This window comes from Perissodus microlepis, chromosome 13 (genome assembly GCF_051167445.1).
Source record: "Perissodus microlepis isolate ML-2025 ecotype Zambia chromosome 13, ASM5116744v1, whole genome shotgun sequence".
Taxonomy (NCBI): Eukaryota; Metazoa; Chordata; class Actinopteri; order Cichliformes; family Cichlidae; genus Perissodus; species Perissodus microlepis.
In genome coordinates this window covers 7,707,961-7,724,045 of record NC_140473.1, presented here as the reverse complement: position 1 = coordinate 7,724,045, position 16,085 = coordinate 7,707,961, and positions in this window count along the sequence as shown.

Below are 16,085 nucleotides of genomic sequence, written 5' to 3'. Positions count from 1 at the left end.
TCAATTTGAAAAAAAAGTTTGACAGTGAATCCAAAATAAAAATGTGAAATTATGTATATTTTCAAAAATAAATAAATGTGAGGCACATTATACAAACATGTACATAAGATTTAAAAACTATTATTAAGATAGACTGGGGTCAGCTGCAGACTAAATATTCACTGTTTGTAATGCACCACATTTTATAGATATGAAAATAACTGCACCTGGCCTTGAACTGCCAATGTGGAGATAACAATGATTCAGTGTCAGCAATCTGAATTCACTGACCTCTAAAAAATAAGATTAAAATTAGTTAATTACACAAACAAAAAGAGACTCAACAGATTATGCAGGTGATATGTATAGAAGTTAAATGTTTTTCTTTTTTCCTGTAAAACGTCTTTCATGCATGCTTAAAAGTGTTGCAGGGTACACTTCAGGTTTTCAGGTATTTATTGAAATGTGCAAACAGAAACAGTAATTCAGTGTAGAAGGCAGAAACAAGAGTGTGTACAACACTAACAAGATTTAAAGTCCATATGACTCCACATTGCTTTAATATTGCTGAGGTTCAGGCTCTAGGGTGGCCAACCCACATACAAATAGGTCACACTGAGTTGTTGCTTTAATTGTAATTACAGAATCAGTCAGCAAGAGTGTCTTCACCTGTCTAGACATTATTTCATTGACAAAATCAATTCACACTGCTATTCTCCAACAATACGGTCAGGTTTATTTCAGGTCTAGCCTCTTCCTGCGATGCAGACCTTATAATGGCCACAGCAAAAGTTCACTTTCTGACTTCTGAAGCTGCCGGTGAAGAGCAGGGTGATCCATGACCCGTTTTTAAGTACAATTTCCTGTAGAAAAAGAGTCCCCTAATTTCTTTTAAATCTGCCATTAGCTACCATAAGCATGACCGGCCCGTTACCTTTTGTTTGGGCTCCCTTGAAACCACTATCTATTAGGTGGCTCAAATCAAATCCCTGCAGCCTGAGTTTAATAAGAGAATAGTTTTGCTCTTATGTTTTAACCTTGTTATCCAATATCCTGTCTTTTTAGTCCTGTGTGTGTTTTCAGCGCAAAGAGCAACCCTGCTAGAGAGAGTGCGTCAGCCACAGCACAGACCTGACATCCTGCCTCTCGTAGCACAAAAGTTCAGACGTGGACCAACAGCCGAGTGATACTCTGCTGCACTGGCACTGAGTAAGTCAGACCAGCTTAATACTGACCAAGCTAACAGTGAATTTTTCAGTGTGTCTGACCCCTGTCTACAATAGATTCACAATAACAGGGTGCTTGACCATTAACAGGAAAACACAACATATTAATTTCTTCTTAGTTAAATTAATTTTATGCATTAATCAATTAAAAGACTTTTGGAATATGAATTATTGCAATAGGTAAAAGAAAACTGGTATCAAATTGCATCTGATTTCAGTGAAATCTATATAATCTGTCTCCTGGGTGGAAAGTTAGCATTTCCAATATGTTGTTTTTTAATGAATGATGAAACGTAGACTTAATATTAATGGCAGCACACTTTTAGAGTTCGAACCATTCTGAATTTTCAGTGTTCATAAAGATGTATAAAACAACATTAAAAAAGTCAGAACCAGAGTTAGAGAGCACTAAGAACTCCAAGATAGGATGCTGAAGCAGAGGGGAGTGAGTGAGGGGGAGGCAGACCACTGTACATCTAATATTGCAGACATAACGGTCATGTTACCGTCTCGTTTACTGTACTTCCCCATCTCGGGAAAGCTCTACCTCATATCTGCACTGCCTCAGACGCTGTTTGGGAGACTTTTAAAATAGAGGAAACGGGAAAACAAAGCGCAGTCTGAGGACAGGGAGCGCAATCTTGAAATGGAAAACTGAAATGGGGAAAGGGTCTCTAGCTGAAAAGTTATTTGGATGATAGCCTGCATAAGAAAGAAACTGTGTTTGGTTTCTCATTCAGAGTCACCAGCAGGGCTCATTGTGATAAGAAAATAAGTCTAATGTTACCTGATCTGGTATAATGTGGACCAATTACCACTCCATTGCACTTCATTACAGGACTGTAATAGGGCCAGGGGTCAGTGCTTGAGATGGAGTGGCAGAGGAAAATTGAGTCGTCATTGATAATATGATAAAAACTGACAGTGAGAGGCCCCTCCAACAAATTATTGAAATTTACAGTTGATAGGGAAACACTATAACCTCATTTGGTAAGCAGCTGGCAGGCACTTGTACAAAGCAGGTCCTCTAACACAATGAGAGGCTTATGGAGGGAGAGAAATCCAAAACTATCACAGAATAGTTTTAGAGTCTTGCTCATTGGCTTCTGGCACGGTGCGCACACGTATTCAGTTTTTAGCATTTTTTTGTGTCTTTAACAGGTGGATTGTGGAGACTTTGTCTGGAATGACTTACCTCTTTAGTTTATGCAGCTACAATAATATGCTAACAAAAAAATAAAAAAGTCTCGAATAAACACATCAGATCTAGCTAACATTATTTCCTTTCGCTTTCCACAGCCGAAAAGAGAAGCGAGCAGGCTGAGAAAATAAAAATCTAGGTTTCTGTAAACTTCAGTGTTCTTGGGAGAGGTATGGGAAACCGTTTGTTTGCCTCGGTTAAAGTCCCCTCCATTTGAGGTCCCCTGAATAAATAAATCAAATAAACTACCGTCAGACATACATTTTCAATCCATCAAGGTAATCAGATTCTGTTTACCTGAATGGGAACTATTCTAAAATGTTATTAAAAACTTAAATGGAGTTTAGGTGTGGAATAACTAGGCACTGGAAATGATGAGCAAACAGCGGGATAAGATTCCAATTACTATTAAACAAGCATTGCATTGACTAGTAAAGAGGAAAATAGCTTTGACATTTTCCACAGCCGGAGCTCCAACCTGTCAGGCTTTGTCGTGGGAGAGCACAACAAATTCAATTCATAGGCTTTAAGACATGAAGTAGTCAAAGCTTTCTTCTGAAATATTACCTAAAGGTCCATTTTCAATTATTTGACCAGCAGTCAACATTTGTGTTTGTAATTTAATAGACACTTTACATGGAATAATTGTATATATTTTAAATATCATAATATTCAAATAATAATATGAATATATGTAGTTTTAATTTGAAAAAATACTGCAAGATATATATGTTCAAAACACATCTTTTAAACTTGCCATAATTCTCCCGAAGCAATTATAATATGTCCTAAAATTAAGAATTCAACGAGGCCTTGAAGTCATTACCTCGTACTGAAGGAAACACAATTTGTGAATCATTTACAAGACCAGTTAAGTTTATCTCACATATCTAAATAGGCAATATATTGAATGCATGCTTCATTGATCAAAACTGTTGTGGAACAACTTATCGAGCGGCCATCTTTAACTAGTATTTAAAAGATCATTTTGCTTTCATCTACAGTCTGTACTCAGCTGAAATCACTTCAACGTGATAAGACAGTCAATTTGGATGTCAGCGCTGGCTACAGTAATCACGCTGGCCACTAGATAAGTCTGACTTTATTTATTTATATTGAGCCCCGTGCGTGTCTAGTTGAAGATAATAGTTTCATTTTCCTGAGAAAGTTTGCCAGCTGCCCTCATTGTGGAGTAAATGTGACAGATTTGTGCTTCATTAGGATTCATCGGGCTGACAAAGATGGATTCGTAAGATGAATCAAAAATGGCAAACGCGTTATGCAGGAGTCCATGAATGTCTTTACTTTTCTTACAGCAACTTTAAAGCTTGAAATTTATAGATCTCGGGTGACAGCAAAGGAATAACGATGAACATGAACTCAGTTGGTCAAGAAGCAAGAACTCAGCACAAAAACATAAAAACCCACATTTTTTAAGCACATTTCTCAATATCTGTACAGTGACGGTTCAAAGGAAGGAAATATTCTAGCAGAGATACTCTAGATGAACTTTTATAATTTGGTGAGTGCCTTTAGAGAGCAACACTTTTACAGAAAGGGTTTCAAATTGCAAAGAGACAAAAGATAAGAGAAGAATTTGGAGAATGTAACTGGTTTGTTGTGTTGATATTATTAAAGCTTCTTTAAAGGCAACTCAAAGAAGAATCTATCACGGGTTAAACAAAGTTAATAAAGCGTACATTACAGTTAATTTTATGCCAGAAGTTTAAAGTTGAAATTGATATAAAAATGTCACTGGATGACATTATACTTGCTTTTACTGATAAAATGAATTTTCTTCATATTTCAGATATTTAATAAATAATATTTTAATTCATTTTGTGGTGATAAAATAATCAAAAAGAGTTTAATGTGACTGTTTTATAGTAAGAAATAACTCTGTTGCCGATGTCTATGTGATTCAAACTACCAGCTGTAACAAATATTTCCACATCATTTTCCACATTACCTCATGTCGATCATGAAACCTCCATTAAACTAATTTCTTGAATTGCTTGCAATCAACAGATGACCGGGTCAGCTAACAGTCTACTTTGCTCCTTTTTGTTCAAAGCAACAACCTGATGTATTACTTCAGTCTTATTTATTGACACAATTCCTTCTGTTTAAAATGTTAGACCTTTTGTTGCGTGACATGCTCCATGTGTAAATTGGTGGATTTTTAAGTGTATCAAACTGGTCTGTGTCCAAATGTTATCTATGGCCTCTGAGAGACTATCATTGACTCGCATTGTTTTGCTACTGACCACGTATAACACTGAGAGGCAGGGCTTAGAAAAAAGTTACACTGTTTCGTTGCATATGACAAGAGTTAGAGCCGTACTGTTGAAGGATTAAGGGATATTAGGAATATTTAATGGCATTTTGCTTTAACTGTGTGCACTGGAGGGTGGCTGCTGGGGATGTTAGACAGCAAAGGTCATGAACAAAATAGTGGAAAAAAGTAGGACCATAAGGCAGCAGGAAAATGTTACTTAAATACAGATTTGATGATGACATTGACTGCAAATTTGTTCAGTTACAGCTGGTACAGTAGCCTGGGTTAAGCAGCACTCTCAAGTACCCTTTCAGAAACTTATAAAGGTTCCTTCACAGTTCCAGTGTGAACAGCCTATAAATGGATCCTTGTGGATCATTTCTTAGGACTTTTCAAAATATCACCAAACCTGTGCCTGGGACTATTATGGTAGTTTTCTGGATGTCACCTGAGGGGTCCCTAAAGTGCTACATATGAGCTAGGAGCTGTGAAAGGGGCCTCTAAGAAGATTTAATTTCTTAAATATAAGTTCCTACTTACAAAGATATTGCATGACAGAGTCTGTTATTACCAGCACTGTGAGAATAGCACAAAGAGTCTGCACTTCCACAATAAAGCACAAGAGGTCAGAGTTCCACTACAAATACTATGAAATGCCTCAGTGCGGGCTCCACGGCTACTGTATGCCAGACATGTACTATTCATCGTTATCACGAAGGCCATTGCCTGAAAGATGTCTGGTGAAATAGGTTTGTCTAAAACATCATTACAAATCCAATTAATACTGTCATTAGACTAGATGAAAAGAGTGACAACATTGTACAGATTGGAATTATTTGAAATTACCAAAAGCTGCACACTGTACCAGGTAGCAGTGTAACCGGTATGCGATGGTGAAAAGTAGATGTTATCGAAGAAAGGGAACGCGACATGCTTTACCGTGTGCTGCACTGGTATATTACACAATTATCAGACTGATTCAAAATAGTAGTTATAATATACCGCGCTTTGATTGCCACTAGTAATAGCATGCCATTTTTAAAATATCTGACACAAAGATTTAAAATAAATAAAATATACGGCACTGTAAACTGATATAGTCAAAGCCTTTTTATGCCTTGTCCACACTGCGTGACATATTTGTGACCAGCACAAAAAAACAACAGAGTGACCTCCACACCATGAGAGGGTCCACGGGAGGATGTGACTTCCAGGAATTTATAGTTAACGGCAACCATAGCTTATGACAGACAACATTGTTTTTGACACATTTTGATAAAAGAAATATTATTATATTGGATTGTGGCACTTGCTTGTTTTTAATGCATTATACGGTGACGTGTGAATGCAACACAACCAAACACTTAGTTTTTCATATTTGTACAGCAGACTAAAAAAAGTATGTCTCATACTGTTGTGGTTATGATATCCCTTTAGTAACATTTTAATATTTTGTTATAGCATTTCATATGTATTCTGTAATCTTCCCGAGTGTAAGAAAAACACTAAAAGTCATGTGTGTGACAGATGATGAGTAACAGAGAAAAACAAAGCAGACGCAGTGAAGACTCATGACTCAAATTTGCAAACAGAAAGCTCGTAAAGAAACACTCATCAACTACAATTACTTAATTTTGAAGCCAGTTAGCTTATTGTCTCAGTGTTTTTGCTGTATTGCAATAGATAGTCTGCATTTTTTACACCAGAGATGCACAGCAGCTGACTCATTATGTTATTTACCATTTTTAAAACACATATTTCTGGTCTACTAAGTGTCACATGGGAAAGCATTAATGGCATCTATTCTGTTCCAACTAATCTGTTGTCTTGTTTGGCTGTCAAAAAATGCACTCCACCTAGCACGCCATTTTGCTTCCGTCAATGACGACATTGACACTGAGAGGATTACAGGGTAAATCAATAAACACTACTGCTTCATGAATGAGCACAAGTCTCAGTGAACTGATACCTTCACACCAGGTTAGGCCTATTTACCTGTGATTCCAATCCACACAGCGATCCCAAGGGCCTCCTCTCTATAGTGGAGATTAGATGTCACCACACTTAACAATGAGAAGACACCTCACTGCTCTACAGCACAAATCCACATTGTGTTGGTCAATCGGCAGGTTAGCATCACCTCCATGTTTAAGCAGGGACAGACAGAGCAAGTATGAAACTACCTCGATATAAATGTCGAAGGTATCTAACACCAAAAAGACTTTGTCCCCTTTTCTCTCTCTTGAATAAGCTCACTATCTTTGGTGTATTCTGGTTAGCAGCCTTAGCGATCACGCCATAAATGGGTGTCTTCAACTAGATATTCTTCACTTCCTGCAACTTTAGCAACTTCATGTTTCCATTTTGAGTAGAAAAGTAGATCTCTAACTTTAAGCAAATCGCACGGGACAAGAAGAGGCAAGGCTGCCGACCAGACAGACGAGCGTTCCACTCTCTAGCTTTTAACAAGCATAGTAATACATCAGTCAAAAGCAATAATTTTACTATTAATGAAATTCCAATTTGCCTTCAGTGCATTTCACGTTGACATTTTCCACATTGCAACAGTGCTTTGATAAAGTTTTTAAAATGCAAAAACGCATCTAAGAGGCTAAAGACCAGCCCGGGTGTCAGCATGCCTGGCAGAGGACTATGGTACTTAATTTTTATCGCCATATGCCCGGGGCATTGGAAGCCTGAATGTTAACATTGGCTCCATTTTCATTATCATCGTATGATTATGGATTTTACTGCATTTAGCTGATAATACAACTAGGAGCTCACCTTAAAAGAAGTTGCTCGAAGGTTTCATTTCTGCCCAAATGAAATTTTCATTTGACAAACAAGTATAATTAGGCTGCACTTCTTGTTCAGTGTCAGTCTGTTTTCTGATTGAACTTAGACCAATTTGCTGCCACTAAATGAGTTTGAATAATTTCCATTCTGAATGTCTTGGGGACATTAGCTTTAGGAGTGCTAAGTGGCAGCATGCTTTTTGAAGTTGCTGATTATTTGATGCCACCCCTGTCTACCTATACGTTTTTGAGCTTACTTCAAAGTTAACAAGGGGGGGGGGGGAAACCTCTGCATAGCCTACCTTGGAGTACAATGAGAATTTGAAAGTGTTTTTGGCCAGGTCTGGGAGGCAAAGTGAAAATTACTTTAATAAGTGTGTAATACACTTCGTTAGCTTCAATGCTCTTTGCTTCTTCACTTTATTTCTTTCATGTGGCCACTTTTATTGTACTGAATGAGCAGATTTGTTTCTGTTGAAACTGTACACCTAATAACTAATATTGCGATATCACTTTCATTAAACCGGCTAATTATAAATTAATATATTATGAATTATGAGAACTGCTACAGCTGGCTCTCATACAGCGCTTCTGTTATTGATAATAATGTGAAACACTTCAGTATCCATACTGAACAAGAGCTAGAACTGTTAATATATCACATAGCCTTGTTCTCTTAAAAAAACATTTGTCTTTGATAGCACAATAACCTTAAATTTCTAAGGTGACAAAACTGTGGGAGATGACTTATATCACTGTAAAACTCTGGAGCCAAAAGATGAGAAACAGCAGAGCAATATGCATGGTAGGGAAAAAAAAAAAAAACGGGGTTATTTTCCCCCTAATGGATTTTGTAGATGACCTAAAATCTGAGTAACAGCTATTTCGGCAGGGGTAATCCAGTCAACCTCGAAAAAAATAAACACCAATGTGCAGCAAAACCGAACGAGAGAAATGGAGTGAATAAAATGAGTGAGGGCAAAAGAAAGAGAGGATCACAAATAAAGCTCAGTGTGGGATTGATGAGAGGGAATGGGGATTTTGACAATGTGATTAAGTAATGGCTTCAAAATATGGAGGTAAGGGTAAAAAGGGAATAATTTACTGAGTATAAGAGCGCTGCATGTCAGTAAAGGGTGGAATTACATTTCATTATCATAAATAAGGAAACCCAAACTGTATCTTAGTTATGAGGAGTTTACAAGCGAGCGAGCCAAAGACTCAACCCCAGCTCCTCCAACGCAGCTCTAAATGTTTCTTTTAGAGTTTTTTTCTTGGTTTCATGTGAAGATTTTGGTACACCGACAGCAAGTGTGTCGCTCTGAATGGTTTGACAATGACAAACATTTAAGTATATGAAACGACTGTAGGGTTCATTTAATCTAGCGATATATATTTTTTACATTAGAAAGCACAAAGGAACAAATCCCATTGGATTATAATATTAAATCTATTTTCTGTGTGGTTCTGGGTTGCTAACACAGATCTATCCACATTTGAAAAGTGGCACAAAGTAACACAGCTACACACAAAGCAATGGTGGTTTACAGCACACAGGGCTGCTGAATGAACTTGACAAAGGGCCCGCATAATGCTTTGCAATTGTCTCAAGACGGAGACACCAGAGACTGCAAAACATCTGTGATTTATTTGCGTCGTACTCATTTTTCCACGGAAAAATGAAACCGCTCCAAACTGCACAAGCTGACCTACACAAAGATACACTGCGGCTTTGTCAGTTCTCACACCAATCGTTCAATGAAACTCATTAGAGTGGAATAAAATGCAGTTCAGTTCATTCACCTTCTAAACAAAGACATTAATGAATAAACAACATTTCACCAAACGGCAACATTAAGCTGTTTTTTTTTCTTTCTTTTCAGACTGGAATCAAAACATCTGTGAGCAAGTAATGATGCAGTAATGATCATTTATTTGCACAATTAATTAGTGTTTTGCACTTTGGGTTTATTTGGTGGTTTCATGACATTTGTACTTGTCCTAAATATAAAAAGCTATCTTCATGACTTATTCATGACCTATTTATACAATTAAAAGTATATGACATACACTGCCAAAATCAGTACTATTTGTAATATACTGAGAGAGGACATTTTTTTGAGTTCTTGCACAGCTTTCCAAATATAAATCATGCAATAACAGTGTCACTCTGCCCATCATTAGCCAAAGTCTCATTGGCTGAAGCACCATGCAACTCTCATAACGAAGTTGGTGTAAAAAAAAAAAGAAAAAAGAAGCCATTTTTAACACTACGGCACCTCAGAGCAAAGAATTTTAGTCAGCATGGTGAAATTTTATGCAAGAATCTCTGTCTAGTGTAATTCTATGCCAGAAAGTGTTGACTTTTACATCTGCCATAATGATTACCTGAAGCTCCACTGTGTCACCTAGACAGGCAGTTTGCTACTGCTTTCTTCTGCCTGGCTTTGAGATGTTCGTGCTGGATGCCAGAATATATGTCATTTCTTGAATAGGCACTGCAGCTCTTTCCACATAAAGTAAGTTCTCGTCACCTGGAGAGAACTAAAACACACTGACAGTGTGTCATCAATGCGAATTTTGCAGTCATACATGCAGACATTTCTGAATCAGGTAAAACACTGAAAAGTAGTGACATACCTAATATCCAACTACCAGTGTTACATATGCATGTACGTTTTCTGTTTTTTCTCCACTCAGAATAATATTGGGTCACGTTCACAGTAAATACCTAAATTGGCATCTCACAAAAGCCAAGACCAAGCTGTATGTTGTTTATCACAGTTATTCTCTGAAATCTGAGCTTTCCTAATAAACTTTTACAACTACATTATACATCACCGCACCTTTGCATGCTAACTACAGTGCAAACAAAACTTTTAGAAGTAATTAGAGCAAACTAGAGATGATTTTTCAACTCCCTCAGTAAGGATTTCTAAAGATTAAATCTCTCTTAACCCACTCCACAAACACAAACAATGATAAAGCCAAAATCTGATTCTGGTATCTACAGCCCACAGTTTCTATCCCTATCCATAAGAAAGCTGCTTAGCTTTGGCAGCTAGCACACATGTGCATTGCTCCACTGGTAGCTGAGCACAAAAAACCCAAAACAAAACAAAAAAATCATCATCTGAGCTTACTCATAACTGAACTGTTAGGAGCTCAATAAATACATAGAAAGAAACAATGGAAATGATTTACAGTTGTAATTACCAAAGGCCCCAAGATCCAACAGTTTTAAGTAGCCTTTTCATCATTAATAGGAGGGTTGGTCATATGCTATTGCTGCTGGGAGTTTACACAGCTTCAATAACTATCGAAATTCTCCCTCTATTCAGATCTATGGCTAAATCCCAGGTGAGTGACAGGTGCCAGCTACAGGGCTGTTAGGAGAGAGTGTTTGTTGATATAACCGTGTTTTCCTCTCTTTGAGCGACTGATCTGCAAAGGTACACATAAAGGCCCTCCTTCAGCAATGTACACAGAGCACTTCGAAAGGAGTACATAAAAATGCCCCCCCCCCTCTTCCCTGCAACATTAAACAGTGCGGAGGGGGAGTGGGGGTGTGCAGCAGGAGTCATGGGAGGAGGAGGAGGTTTGGTGGGGGGGACTCAAACAAATGCTGGAGAGTGGCAAGTTTGCATTTGCCCATACCAACAAGCTCCTATCTCATTAACAAACCGCTGAAATAAAAGAGTGCTTTTTTGGCTCACAGCTATAAAAAAAATTATCATAGTGATGATGTTCCTCAGCCGTCAACAGAGCTGTGATAACGTTGTTTGATGATGACTTTCCCATGAATGTTAAGCAGCCGCCGCGGCAGAGGAAAGGAGCTTATCAGCGCCTAATGCCCATCTCTAATTCCTGCCCTTCTTGAACTAGCCATTTTCTAACAGCGTTAACTGTCAAATTTACATCCCGTCTTAATGCCACTAAAGAGTACGGGGGATGAAGAGTAAATGACAGCAGTGTAATGAGGAAGGCAAGGCATTCCTTCTTCCACTTTCTCTCCTCTTCTCTTTCTCCAAGGAGAAGGAGATTTCCACAATATGGGGGCTTTTTTTGCCATGATGCCGTGATGGAGAGCTTACCTGTGAACTTACTGCAGGTGTGTGTGAGCGTAATTAGTACTGAACTCTTTTGTGAAGGAAGGGAGGAAGAAAGAGGAAAAAAGGAAAGAGACAAAGAGAAGAAAGAATTCATTCTTTACTGTAACACAAATACAAGGCATCTAAAATATTCTAACAATGAAGCACATGTGGCTTCAATAAGCAAATGTAGAAGAGCTGCTTGAGAAACTAAAGGTAAAAGAGATTGACTTGGACCAAAAAATTGCCAACAAAACCCTTATTTTATTATGACAAAAGAAGACCAGCAGGGCATATTTAGAAAACAACATGATTAGAAATCACTTCATATGTTGGATTTCCAGTGTATTTTTAGGTAGACATCCTCCCATCAGATCTCGTCCACCAGACCTCTTTTACATGTTTTTATCCGACTTTGGTGCACAGTGCACATAACGAAACAATGCAATGAGTTACATCAGTATTTTGATTCAGTTCATTTGTTATCTGGGAAATAACCACTTTAATTTCCTGTTTCTAAATTTCCATTTGTGCAATTAGTCAATTAAAATTTGAGAACTGTGCAGGAAACAATCACTTCTGACATTCAAACATAGCAATAGGAAAATTGCCACAGCGTCATTAGGAAAACAAATTTAGTTTTAAAATAATAAGCGATAACCTTTGTGATATGTATGTGTATATATGCATATGTATGAGACACTTAAAAACATACATACAGGCTTTTATACATATGCTATCATCGTGTCTGTCATTTCTAATTTCTACATTAAGATAAACTGATCAGGTTTCCTGGTGAGTATAGGTCTCCTTCACCATGGAAGCCTTTATATTTATGCATAGTTTTGCCTCTTTCATGCAAATGAGACAAGTTGAAAGTTTTCTAATGTCTGCATGTAATTTAAGATGGCATTTAAGCCTCCTACCCTAGATGCTATCATCATAATTAATTCATCAGGTAATATTCCCCCATTATTTCAAGACATTATTTTATGTCAGGGTAAATAGCTCTGAGAGCATGCTAACTATTTCGATATAAATACAACGCTCACTTCTATGTGTATTATACAGTAGATTTTAAAATGTGGACATTTAAAAAAGAAACAACTTCAAAAATGGGATCAGATGTGCACTGTGTGTTTGCATAAATTGTGATTTGCTCATATTCAGTGAGGGGGAATGCACATTTAATATTCAGTCTTCACTCTCAGACAGAGGAAAATTGGAATAAAGAAAAACAGAAGAGAGGTTGTACCTTCCATTTATGCTGCTATAATCAACCATGCAAGTGAACCTATGAATATGTAGTCCATTTCATCTGAGGGGTCGGACTCTGGTAGGGCAGGCCAGCAAAGATTAAATCTCAGCTCATCTGATTGGACCATATAAAGATTCAAACTGAGCTAATTTCATGCCGATCTGGCTGCCTCCAGTGAAACTATCTAGAAGGCAAGAGGCTATAATGATTTGGAAAAGAACAGACAACAGATAAATGGTGAAATAAAGTTGAAGGGCCTTCTTACCTTTGAGAAGAAATATTTCAATTTAAATGTATCATTTTATCAGCGTAAGGTCCTCCAGCTTTGCAGCTCTGAGATTACACCAATTAAATACCAAATATGGTGAACTAGCTGCAAATGAACATGTGCTAATGTTTAGCGCTATGCTGTTCACCATTCAGTTCCAACTAGGTTTGAATCTGGTGCACATCTATAACAACTATTGCCCTGAAATGAGTGAACTGATAAGTCTCATTCAGCTAGAAACACAACCTTAACGTTGCAAATGTATCTTTTTTGTCATTTCATAAAGCTTTATGAATTTAACTTGATTTTTTTTTGCAAATAATTATTTTTTTAGTCATTACATAGTTCATACACAGATTTAATTATACTCAATATTTTGTTCTTTTACCAAAGCTTTAAGCTGAAAACCAAAATTTTACATGCAGTATTTGTGTTTATATATTGTACTGTATGTAGGGAAACTCACAATATCATACATCTGTAAAAAAAAACATGAACATGGATAGGTAGTTTCTTGTTCAGCTCTTATCTGCATGGTATATCACAACCTGTATTTGTATTTGTTGCTGTAAATTTGGCGTATGCACTCTTTGGTGTGAAATATTTCTGACCAGCAAGGTTTATCGTAAATTTAAGTAAACAAATTTAAGAAACTACTTTGGTATCTGGTGGTTTTTGCAAACACTTTACTACTTTTTTTTTTTCATATTTGATCCAATCCCTGTATTTCATTTGTAATTAACTGACTAATTAATGATGAAATAGTAAACTGGTGAATTAACATAAAAAAATAAATCTTTTGATCATTCAAGCCAATGTTCTGACCCTACAATGGCTAAACATTTCTGCTCTTCCAGGGGTAGCACTGTGTATCATTATCAAACTCTGAGGTTCCAGCTGATCACCTGACTCTGTTTGGATAAACCAGCAAACATCCAGAGGAAACAGCACTGGTTTGTCGCCAACCCTTCTCTTTCTCTGCACTTTGCTGCTGCTGAGCTCTGCCTTTGGGCACGATAGATTTGACACAAGAGTGCTGATGAATCTCATCAGTTTAATGTGTTTATGCTTGCTAAGCCCTAAAAGCTTATTGCTGTTCAATGGAGTGCTACAAAGTTACCTAATTTCCCCCTGGTCGTCTCTCAGCACGCAGACTCTCTCTGGGTTTGCTGGCAACACAGACTCCCAATAACACGATGTACTCTGCAACCTGTGGAAGACAGAAGGCACGCTGTGTCTCACTGATTTGTGTTATTGGCGAGAGAATAGACCTTGACAGAAATACAGTGAGCGCAGATATTACTGTTTTTTCTACCTTAAATTCAACCCATGACTGTCTCTCTCTTTCCACATTGATCCCTTTTTACAGCCTTTTCACTGTAAGTGCTTTAGTCTTATCTCCGTTGCCCCTACCTCGCCTGTCTCATACTCTAACCAATGAGGCTGGCGGCCTATATGACAGCTAACACCCAGTATTAATTAAAATGTCATGCCTCCAAATCAATATTGTAAAACAGTTCAAACACAACTCATCGCCACTGCTGTGATAAGTGCTTTTGGGTGACAGGTAAGTCCAAAGGAAGAGATACGAGAGAATGGTGTGACGGAATTATCCAGGGAGAACATGTAACATTAAAATTTATGACCCCCCTATGTGTTACTTCATTGCTCACAATTGCAAATTATCCACACTGTCATGAAGTACGCGGCGCTAAACTGACAGATCCATAAGTCAGCAGCAACAGGCCAGGAGGCTTGACGTAAGAACTCTTCAGCCTTACTGCAATGCATTAAAAGTGACTAATACATACTCATTTAAGAAGGGGGCTGTCAGAGGGCAGATTTATCAATGCTACTAAAATATTCCATCTGATTACGTTCACGCAGTCTCGTCTCTATTAGGACAAAAACACAAAGCGGGATGTCAGCTACTACCAAAGTACTTTTTAGAGGACTTCTGTGACACACGGTACGAGCTTCTAGCAAAGTTTCCCTTAAAAGTCAAAAAACCGCAGAACTCCTGTCGCAATATTCCAACTATTATGGAGGCAAATTGGGCTGATACAAAACTTGGTGAGGCCGTACGTGTTCGCACATACTCATTGTGAGACAATGTTCAAAAGCAATGCTCAGGATATGGATAGAATGTGACAAATTCTGTCAGAGTAAATATGGTTTAATAAATGAATTAGCTTCATAAATAATAGCTGTAATGACATTTTAGGGGACAATAAGCCTAAGCGTTGTCAGGAAATAGTTGATGTATGAGTTTCATGCCTCAGCGGTTCCTCAAAATGAATAGGCATGGGAAGATAGCAGGGGCCTGCAACCAGCCTATTTCCTCGAATTATCTACTTGTTGTCAATTTGCACAGTGGAATTACACATGCAAATTGAACTGCCTGCACAAACACCACTTGGAGATGATAAAAACAAATTAACAAAGGCTATAGAAGGAGGATTTATTTCACTGGCTAACCCAGGTCAAGCAATACATGTATTTTACGATTGTGTGTACCCAATTTTGGTGTAATTATATCAGCAAATTATTCTTTGTAATCTTATTATTTTTTCCCCAACCTTCTCCTTACACACATAATTAACTCCCTTCATATCCTCACAGAAAAAACAGCTTGCCTCTGCATCAGAGTAACACAGTGTAATCTGATTTGGGGTTCATTTTTGTCACCTTTCTGCAGCTGAAGTACAGAGCGAGGTGAGAGGTCGACAGTTTAGTGGCACTGTTTAGTGTAACTGCTTGGCTAAGGAGCAGACAAATCTACACAGTGTTAAAATATATATATAATCACCTCTTAACATCATCGCTCATACTGGGGAGGAAATTAAGAGTCCCCAGACCTCCACGTTTGCTATTAGATATCTCATTTACTTTGTACACACAGTGCTAATCTGCACTAATGAATTCTGCCACACCAAGCCAGATCGAGATGACTTAAAATTATTACCACTTCCACAGATATGCCTTTCCT